We start from the raw sequence: 11,660 nt of genomic DNA, 5'->3' as shown, positions 1-11,660 counted from the left end.
ATGTTCGTCTCTGCCTTGTTTTCAGCCTCGTTTCTTTCCTACCTACCTCTCTCATGTTGAGGCTCCCTAGTCTTCCCGCTTGGTCCTCTTCGATTTTCTCATCCTCTTGGGCAATGTCGTAGTCCTAGGACTGGCTCCATGGGTTTGCAACCAGGGCAGTTGCACAGGGCCCCACACTCAGAACTACACTTGGGGTTTAGGGCTGTGCAGCTGCTGTCTTGAAATTCTTATACTATATTTGTGTTTTGTGAGTAAAGTCCGACGGGACAATGGAGCATGCACCAGGGGCTTGACATCTCAGTTGAAGTGCAATCTCTCTTCCCCCTGCCTCCCTGGGAAGGGTTCCTAGCCACGTGCTTCCAAACCCTTGCACCCTCGGTCCTACCTGCTCTTCCCCCATGTCTACCCCCCAAACTGCTGCTGCCCTCTGCTATGGCAGGGATCTGAGCACAGGTGTGAGGAGGGTTGTGGGTCACACCCAGTGGCATCTTGGGGCAAGGCCCAGCAGTGGTGACTATCCCCACCGCAGGCTGGCAGCACCACAGCTCATGCAGTGGGTGAGTGGGCTGGGGTCAGCCTCTCGCCACCCTTGATCCACATACCTAGTGCATCCTGGCGCAGAGGTTGCAATACCCTTGGGGTCACCCATCTGCTGTGGGTTGGGACAGCTGACCAGTGGAAAGGGAAGATGCATTGATATCGACCCTGATATCAGTTTCCCCACATTAAACCCAGCACATATGGGGTTAAAAGCAAAACACCCATTCCCTGCTTACTCTCTGGCTTCCTTGCTCTAGAATCCACTATCCTCCATGGAGACAGACACCGTCAAGGACAAGCACCTGGACTATCTCCTGCCGCAAAGAGATACGGGCTGGTGGGAAAGCTGCTGACCAGCAAGGTCATGAGCTCCCTCCTGTCTGCAAGTAGTCTCAAGGCCAAAGACAGGCTGGTGGGAAAGCTCTGACCAGCAAGGCCATATGCTCCCCCTCCCCTACCTAAAGCCCCAAATAAAAACCCTTCCTTTTAGCTTTCCGGGGAGTTTGAGATTTGAGCATTAGCTGCCCTCTCTCCTTGCTCAGCGCCGTGCAAAAATAAAATTCCTACTTTCTTCCACCACACCCGGTGTCAGAGATTGGCTTGCTGCACAACGGGTGAGCGAACTCACTTCAGGTTCGGTAACAGCATGACTTGACTTCCCAGCTCCCTGCTGAGGTGTGGTGCATCAGTCTGGGGGCTGGAGAGAGGAGGAACATGGGAGCCCATCAGATCCAAGTGCAATGCGGAATTTGCCAGTCCCAGGGCAGAACCCCAGGCACCTGCAAGGCTCTGAACTCACCCTGCAAATATCCCCAGATCCTTTGGGCCCCACTGTGCCTAGGGGAACCTTTCCTTCCTCCTTCTAACTTCCTTGAGTCTGGCTTGTATTCATTTCCTCTGACTAACTTGAGGCACCCTCCAAGGTCAAGCCACAAAATATGAATTGCGTAATTCAGTGATTCCATATACAGGTTAAATGTTCTGATATTTACATTTAAAATTGGCATTGCACAATATAAGGATGAACAGTAAAATTTATGCCAATAATTTAAAATTTGTACTTATTTAGAACAACATTAGATAGTAAATAAAAATCACCGTGACACATTGAGAGACTGTGGAAGAAAGGAAAATGCTTTGTATTTTAGTAACTTACTACATTTAATCACTTTAGTAGCACTTTTTTCTGCTTTTGAACAAGGGGACCCACATTTTCAATTTTCATCAGGCCCCACAAATTGTATATCTGCTCCTGCCCAACCCTTCCCTTGCCGTGGCTCCCACCCCTTCATCTTCAGCCTGGCCCCCGCCCCCCCCCACTCCTCTCAGACCCACATTTCTGAGGGCATAGCAGGCTGGTATACCTGCAGGTTTTTGCGGACAACTCAAACTCAACATATTTTCCTCTGATCTCATCCTCCCAACCTGCTTCTCTTCTTACATTTCCTTTTTTCTTAATGAAAAATATCTAGTCACTCTCCTCTAACAGAGTATTGCGAAATTGTCGAATGAATGAAATCTTAGAAACATTTTCAGTTCTCTCCTTTCTCTCAATTTCCAATGTCCAACTGGTCATCGAGTTCTATCGCTTCTACCAAATCTTCCATGCCTTCTCATATTTCCATGCCTACCTACGGTGCATGGTGCCTGAATTACCTGTTCAAAAGCCAGATCATATATTACCTCCTCAAGAAGCCTTTTTATAATCTCCCAGGCAAAATTACTTTTTTTTTTTAACAGCCTGCTTTTACAACATTTATTATGTTGTATTGTAATTATTTGTTTATATGTCTGTTTCCTCTACTAGACTATGAGCAAATCAAAGACAGGATATATTTATTTATCTGTACATTTTTTATGTCTGGCATAGTATGTTGGATTCTCTCAGTAAATGACTAAATGATGCAGGAAAAATGAGACAGAACTTATTGGGATAGGGTCTATTCTTAAGCCAAACTTTAAGCTTTAGTAATAGCAGAGCCAGAGTTCTTTAAAGTTAAAAGCAGAATCATAAAATCTTAGCTGAAGTCGGTATAGATGTGATCTGCAACTGCCTTAAAAATGCAGCAGGTTATTTTGGGTAAATTCCTACTTTCCTTTAATCTAACAAGTGAGCCTATCTACCTCTTCCTGTGCAGAGGAGCAAGCACTAATACATTCTGAGCCGGAGGCTTGGTAAAGCAGGGAATTCTCTAGCACTTCCTAAATTAAGTCATCATATTTCGATTCCATTGTTTCAGAAGGTCCAGACCAAATCATCTGGAGTGTCTGTTAAAAATGCCAGTGCTTAAGCCCCATCCCAGACCCAGTAATTGAGAATCCCTAGAGGAAGGACTGAGGGAGCTGCATTTTTAACAGGCCCTTCACCCCCGTTCCCCATGGCCATTAGGCACTCCAGATTTTAGGAAAACCAAATTTCTAACATAAGTACAAGAATTTCAGATTTTCAGATAAAATAATTCTTCATTTCTCTTTAACAACATTAGGGAAACGAGGAGTTCCAGCCACATGGGTTTTCCAGAAGAATTTAATTTGCTTACCCCCATAAGTCCTGGAACTTTTAAATGTTTTCAACATTTTAATGAAAATCCTTCTAAACTGTGTTATATAATGCACCATCTTCTCGACCACAATCTATTGCACAACCTGGGCATTGTTATTGGTGACTCAGGATCATTATTGCAAATATCCGTTATTATAAGAATAGCTTAAAAAGTTATGAAGTCTGTAAAACTGTCAGATTCTACACTAAATGCTCCAGCCAGCTGTGTTTTTATGGTACTGCAGTTGCTTTTTTGTGTTTTGTTTAAATAATTTTCCTGTTTTCTCTCTTGCTGTCAGGTAACTTTTATTAATGGTACCATTACTTTTTCTGCTTTCCGCTTTTCTCTTTAATAAGCTCTGGGAAAGCACGAGGGACTCTTTCTGAGTAAAGTTCTTGTGTGGATGCAAGGACCAGTTGGGATGTTTACAGATGTAATGAAAAGCCACAACTCAGATTGGCTTAAACAATAAGGGAATTCATTATCTCACACAGCAAGAATCCTTGTTTTGCATAGTTGAAATCAAATTGGATATACAAGTCTTATCCTGCTTTTTCTCACTTATTATATCAAACCATTTTCCTATGTCATTAAAATCCTTTGTAAATATTCTTATACATAATATTTCACCATGCTAATTAATTCAGCAAATGTTTGTTGCATATCTTCTATGTTCCAGCACAGGAAGGCGGTGGAGATGAGACGGAGAGCAAGAACAGACATGGTGTTCAGTGCCCTGGAGCTTCCAGTTAGTAGGAGTGTGCCATTGTTTATTGGATTATTATTTTGTTTCCAAAGAGTTGTTTTGCAATTATAAATAACATTCTGATAAACATTTTGCTTGAATTTTGGTTTATTTCCACAAGAGTAGTTTCTAAAAGTAGAGTTACTGGGTCATTTTAAGGCTCTTATTATATATATCTTTTGAGATTTTTTTATTGTGGTAAAATACATATAAATAAAATTTACCATTTTAACACTTTGACAATTCAATGGCATTAGATACATTAAAAATGTTGTACAACCGTCACCACTAACCATCTCCAGAGCTTGTCATCATCCCCAGTTGAAACTCTACTCATGAAACAGTAACTTCCCACTCCTCCCTCCCCAGACTCTGGCAACTACCATTCAACTTTCTTTCTCTAAGAATTCGACTATTCCAGGTTCCTCATATAGGTGGAATCATACAATATTTGTCCTTTTGTGTCTGGCTTATTTTACTCAGCATAATTTTTTCAAGGTTCATCCACTGTATAGCACGTATCAAATACCTTTTTAAGGCTTAGTAATACTCCATTGTATGTATGCAGCATATTTTGTTTATCCCTTCACCTGTTGATGGATATTTGGGTTGTTTCCACCTTTTGGCTATGGCAAATATCTCATTCTATTTTTAAATTGCTTCCTAAAATGGATTGTACTTGGTTAGGTCACAGTTTAGTTCCCATAATTATAATTTTTAAACCATGTTAGTAGGGGTGGCCCCATGGCTGAGTGGTTAAGTTCGTGTGCTCTGCGTCGGAGGCCCGGGGTTTCGCCAATTCGAATCCTGGGTGCGGACATAGCACCACTCATCAAGCTATGCTGAGGCGGCATCCTACATGCCACAACTAGAAATACCCACAACTAAAAGTACACAACTATGTACTGGGGGGCTTTGGGAGAAAAAGAAAAAAATAATAAAATCTTAAAAAAAAACCCATGTTAATAAATCTTAGTATTGTTTTAATTGATATTTTAATTCTTACCCATCAAATATTTCTTCACTGATTTTTTGCATTCAACACTTTGTCCATCTGGAGTTGGATATATGGTGTAAGACGATCTACATTTATTTATTTTTTCCAAATAGCTAAGCAATTCCTACGGACACTTTTCACTTCTGGTCTTCCTTAACATTTCTGCTTCATTTGACACTGCTAACCACTCCCGAAAGTATGTCTACCTTTTTGTTGCTCACTCTCTCCTGGTTCTCCATCTACATTCTTGTTATTGGTTTTCAGGCTCCTTTCCTGCACCTCTCTCTCTACCTGCTCCTAAGACTGATTTAAATTCTTTATTCTTCTCATGTTGCACATTCTTTCTGAGTAATCTGCCCCTTGGACTCAAATATGAATGACACCCTTTTTAAAAAAACTCTTTGGCAGAAATTCCTATGTGGGTTTTAGATCTATGTGTTCAGTCATTGATTCATTTAATATTTACCAAATATTAATTGAATGTCTATTCTACCAGGCACTTTTCTGGAGATAAAATGCCTACTCTTGGAGAAACTTACATACTTGTGGGTGAGACTGACAATATTGTAAGTACGTACAATACATAGTATTTTAAGTAGTGATAAGGGCTATGGAAATGCAGGCAAGGAAGTGAAAAAGTGTCTGTGGGTGGATGTGAGGGTTGCAATTTTAAATTGAGTGGTCGGGAAGGTCCCACTGAGAAGGGGACATTTATGCAAAGACCGGAAGGAGACAGATGAGGGAGTAACCATTGTTGATACCTGTTGGAAGAACAGTCCAGACAGAAGAAAAAGCAAGTGCAAAAGCCTGAGCCCACCTGGTTTGTACCGGGTTTGTACCGGGTTTGTACCTGGTTTGTTCCAGCAGGGGTGAGGAGGCAGAATGGCTGCAGCAGATCGAATGAGGGGGGGAGCAACAGGAAATGAGGTCAGAGATGTAATTGGGGCCATTTAACGCAGGGCCCTGTCAGCTATTTATTGCTTTTGCTCCAAGCAAAATGGACTGTTTGAGAGTTTTAGGAGAGAAAAAACATGATCTCTGGCAGATGTGTCAAGAATAAACTTTGGAGGGCATGGGAAAAACAGGGACATCACTTAAGAGGTGATTACAATATTCCAGGAAAGAGTTGATGGTTGTTTGGACCAAAGTGGTAGCTGTAGAGGTGGTGAGAAATGGTAGAGTCAATGCTGAGTGATTAGAAGTTGGAATTCGAGAAAGGATCTCAGTTGCTGACTAAGATGGGGACTGCAGAGAGAAGCAGGTTTTGGGGAGAATATAAGGACCATGGTTTTTGAACAGGTGAACTGGAGATGCTAATTAGATATCCAAGTGGAGATGTCAATATGAGTCTGGAGCTCACCAGGTAGCTCTGAGCTGGAGAAAAGAATTTGGGAGTCATTAAAACATAACATCATTAGGGGCCGGCTCTGTGGCTGAGTGGTTAAGTTCATGCGCTCCGCTGCAGCGGCCCAGGGTTCGAATCCTGGGTACGGACATGGCACCGCTCGTCAGGCCACATTGAGGCGGCATCCCACATCCCACAACTAGAAGGACCTGCAACTAAGATATACAACTATGTATGGGGGGGCGGGGGTTGGGGAGATAAAGCAGAAAAAAAAAAAAGATTGGCAACAGTTGTTAGCCCAGATGCCAATCTTTAAAAAAAAAAAAATATATATATATATAAAATGTCATTTAAAGCTATGACATTGGATGAAATTATCTAAGGATGAGTGTAGCTAGGGAAGAGGTCTGCACACTGAGCTCTGGGAACTGTCATATATTTAATGCTTACTGTAGTTTTGTGCCTGCATGTTTTGCATCAAAGGCATTTCAAACTAACCATATCCCAAATTCAATTGCCTCTCCCCTTTATCTGCCATGTCTATTTATAGAACCACCATTTTGATGGAACAGAGGAATAAAAACTTAGAAGAAAGAGTACATTGTTATATAGGTTTAAGTTTCTATACGATTATTAAAATCACACAGTAAATTTGGCTTCGAGCTTCCTGGTAGCCAAAGAATGAATACTGCTAATCAAATTCGCAGAAGCCTTTTTGTCACTGTTACCTCTTCCTTTTATTTTAAAATAATAAGCCACTGGCTTTTCTAAAGATCCCCTCCCACCCATTTCTGCTCCTGTGAGTGTACTTTACTGTGGCTTTCTTCCATCTGTCCAACCACATTGCTTATTAGGTGGAAATAAGCTTTTAGGTTTAGATCTTTCAAATTAGAATATGGTATTCTAAGAACTTTCCAAGTGGTTCGATATTAAACTGCACACACACACACACAAATATCATGAGTTTTAGGCCTCATGATGCCAAGATCTATTATTCAATTATTTACATGCTAATGGTGAGCAAAATATGGTTCTCCAAAGAGTGCACATTTACCCTTCTATAAGAAAGGTTTCACTTTCTTTTTTCAGATGCTATTACTTCTGATTAGAATGCCTTCCCTTTCTCTTTGTCTAGTTAGCCTTTAAATTGGTAACAGCTTCTTGTCCTTCAAAGTCATTTCAGTTATCTCCTCTAAGAAGTCTTCCCTGGTGTCCCAGTTGGACTCTGGTTATGGAGCATTCTATTTTTACCTCTATTATCACATTTTAACTGTAAATCCTTATTCATATGTCTCATTACTAGATGGAAAATTTCCTGGGAGCAGGCAATCTGTCTTTTTAACCTCTGACGCTCAGCAAGTAGCACAGTGACTGGCACTAGTAATCAATTGATAACATATACGGTGAAAAAATTAATGCCCTTTGCAAATGAAAGAGACTTAAATACCACAAGGAAAAATTAAGCTTCTTTTGTTGTTGGGTGGATCTCTAAATCCATATCATGTCAACTTTAAATCCTAAATCATTTTCCAGGTTTTAAGACCAGCCAGCACACTGTTAGATCTGCAACTTTTAGTTTGCTCTGAAGCGGAGCCACATTTTCATTATTTTTATAGCCAACTCATGTCTGGTATCACGTTAATGGAAGGTTCTTTTAGGGATTGTACTTAGATCACTAGTGTTTTCCAAACCATATTTTCTGTTTCCCTACAATTTGTCTATTACGTGCTAGGTATTGTATCAGACACCTTACTTATTTAAGCTTCAAGACAGTCTTGAAATTTAAGTTTATTATTTTATATAGGCACTGTTATGGGTCAAATTGTGTCCTCCCCCAAATTCATATGTGGAAGTTCTAACCCCAAGTCCCTCAGAATGTGACCTTTATTTGGAGTTAAGGTCTTGACAGAGGTTATCAAGTTAAAGTGAGGCCATTAGGGTGAGCTCTCATCCAGTATGACTGGTTTCCTTCTAAAATGGGGAAATTTGGAGACAGACACACAAAAAGGAAAGACAAGGTGAAGAGACACAGGGAGAAGTTGTCCAGCTACAAGCCAAGGAGAGAGGCCTGGGACAGATCCTTCTCCCACAGCCCTCAGAAGGAATCAGCCCTGCTGACACCTTGATTTTGGACTTCCAGATTCCAGAACCATGTGACAATAAATTTCTGTTGTTAAGCCACCCAGTCTGTGGTACTTTGTCACAGCAGCCCTAGCAAACTAATGCAGACATACATTAATTTTCTCAATGACAAACAGAGTAGACTGATCCCCTGGTTGATTGGTTCCAAAGACTTTCCTTTTTATTGTGAAATATATTCCTTGACATTTTGAACTTTGGATGAGGGATGCAAGAGTGTAAACCTAAGCTACTGAATGTTCTTTAATAAACTCACTTTGGATCATTTGACTATTAATTTAACTAAGCCTTCCTTGCAGTTATTTAAGTATTTATTTTGTACTACTTCTATGGTAGTGAATTTCTATATATGAATATATATATGAATTTCTTCTATAAATTTGTTCCTTCTTGTGATAAGTACTATTTCTTTTATTTGCACCTGTTTAGTGCATGAAGAACAAGACAGGAAGGGTACATTGGGGGTAAAGTGTGAATAACCTCATGGCTTTAAATTCAACCCATATGCTGATGACTCCTAAATTTAAATCACCAGCCTGGGCTTTTCCTCTGAAGTCAAGCCTGTATATTCAACTGATGTTTCCACTAGGATGCCTGACAGCATCTCAAATTGAACCTATCCAAAACTGAGCTTCTAATCTTCTGCCACCACTCACTCTCTGCCCCTTCTCATAGTCTCTCCCATCTTAGTTGATGACAACTCCATTCCTCTAGTTGCTTAAGGCAAAAATTTATTGTTATCCTTGACTGTGCTCTTGCACATTGTATTTGGTTGGTCCATAAAGCCTGTTGATTCCACTTTCAAAATTTACCAAGAATTCCATCACTTTTTACCAGGACTACTGCCACTATTCTGGCCCAAACTGCCAACATCTCTTGTTGCAGGAGCCTCCTAACTATTATCCTTGTTCCTGCCATGAAGCAACCAGAGTGATCCTATAAAAACATATGTCAGATCACATCACACTACTCAAAACCTTCCTGTGGTTTCTGAACTCCTCCAGAGGAAAAAGCTAAAATTCTTACCATGACCTGTAAGAGTCTGTATTTTTTGGCCCCTGTTACTTCTCTTACATCTTCTACTATTCTCTCCCTTGTCTACTCAAACCACACTTACCTCCTGGCTATTCCTGGAATAAGTCACACACACTATTTCCCGAAAACCTTTCTATTTGCTGGATCCTCTCTCCCCAGAGAGCTGTATGATTGTCTCACTTTGTCTCTGCTTCTCCTTGTCTTTTTTCCCCCTTTAGCACTTATCAGTGTCTAACACATGATATATTTTACCTGTCTCACATAGCAGTAGCTTCTCCAATTAGAATGTAATTTCAAGAGGTGTGTTTTCTTTTTTTTTATTTCTGTATAGTAAAGGGCCCAGTAAATTTTGGCCAAATGGCACTAATTTGTCCCAGTTAGAGAGATGACTTTAAAATCTCATCTTCTTCTTCCTTCTGGATTTGCAATAATGCTGTGAGAATGTGCTCCTCCATAATTTGCACCTCCACATTTCCAGACTCTCTGTCTTCCTTCCTTTCCTGTCAGAAGGCTTGCTCCAAACTCTCCTTTAATTATCCCACTCCCCCATTGCAAACACATTCTGGAGCACCGTTGTGTAAATATTAAAACATTCAGACAGATGTCTAATTTTACCAGTTCCTGGCAGCTGCATTATGTGAAGTATGAGATCATTCATAAACTCACTTGATGTTAATTTGTGGAGGCAAGAACTTCTTGAAACAAATTACTTTCTTAGAAAGATTTAACCACACCAGAAGCTGTAGAACCAGTATTTGATGGGGACAGATATTATTAAATAACAAAGCATGAATACATGAATGAAGTAAATATCTACCGTTTTATTACTATTGTGTGACTGTGAGCTCCTTGGGTCCTGGACATAGGGATTATCCTATTCATCTTTGATCCTAGCACCTAATATAGTACCTGACCCCTAAAATGCATTTAGTTTTGAAAGCACGAAGGGCTTCTTTCAGTTCACATGCCTTTCAGGCCTTCGTCCTCCCATGCCTCTGCCATTACTATTACGTTGAACCCCGTTTATATGCTACCCTGCATTTGCTTGGTCATAGTTTTCTGTTTGATGCTACTAGTACCATCCAGGAACATCATTGTGCCGCAACAGCATCCTTCCAGGTTGCGGAAGGGGTGTTTCAATTTTCATTGGAGGGAGGCATGCTGAGCTCTGTGGCAGCCTTGATAATAGTAGCTGGGATTTTGTGATGTTCTGCTGGCCCCAGGTCTCTCATGTTGCTTTTGGGCATGACTAAATAATGCCTTGAATCTCCAGCTTTTTTTCTGGGCATGGGGCTTCCCTGTTGCTACAGAGGTGACAGACACCGCCGGAAGCTGCAGGCTGCAGGCGGACAGTTGGGGAGTGCTATTGGCTCCCATTCACTTGCTGGCTCAGCTCATGCATGGATAATGCCACTGCTGTTGAGGGATCTGGCTTCCCTGGCAGCTGCCTGGAGAGGCAGGAGGCATGATACAAAAGTTTGGGGGAGTTCATGTCTCCTGCAGTAACCTTTGACTGACGGGAGCCAAGAACGTCATTGTTCTCTCTTCTTCTGTTCCAAAACATCGCGGTCTCCCAAGTCTTCTATGGAGACATCACGTGAGACTGGCAGCCAGCACTTTGTTGCAAGGCTGTGGCCAGCTCAGCAATTCATCTCCTTGATTTTTTTCTACCATCTTCCCTGCCTCATTTCTCCTTTCCCCTTGCTCTTGCTTACCTGGGGTTGTACGCTCTAAAGAATTGTTGTTACATAAGCCTTTACCTTGGGTCCTGTTTTCTTGGGAACCTGGATTAAAATATCATCATTGTCCCCTGAGGCATATGGCCCTGTAAAGATTTTTATGTGCCTACTTTTGTTGTATGTGCTCTCATATGTATTTCTTGTGTTCTTTCTTTCCACATTCCTATTTTCACAATTTAACTGAAAACAAGCTCTTGTCTTTGGCACCCTGAAGGGTTTAACAACAGCTAACCATGCACCAGGCACCTTTACAACAATTTTTACCTTACAACAACCCTGTCTAGGTACTAGTATTATTATTATTTTTTACAGAAGGGGAAACTGAAGTTAAGATGTTTGATAACTTGGCCAAAGTCACACTTTGTTAGCTATGTTAGTAAATGGCTGTGTGAACTCCAGGATCTGTATTCTTAAAGACATCATGCCTCAGATAAGTCTGTAGCAAGGACCTGGCTTTCCTGGAACAAAGATACAGGAGTTCTTCTCCTTAGGAAGGGTTGAGATTCCAAATGGCTGTACTTATGGCCATGTTTTTATTCATCTAAACTTGAGAAGAAGGAGTTTAAATTTGTAGTCT

Source organism: Equus asinus, chromosome 3, assembly GCF_041296235.1.
Source record: "Equus asinus isolate D_3611 breed Donkey chromosome 3, EquAss-T2T_v2, whole genome shotgun sequence".
NCBI lineage: Eukaryota > Metazoa > Chordata > Mammalia > Perissodactyla > Equidae > Equus > Equus asinus.
Note: the sequence above shows the minus strand (reverse complement) of the source record.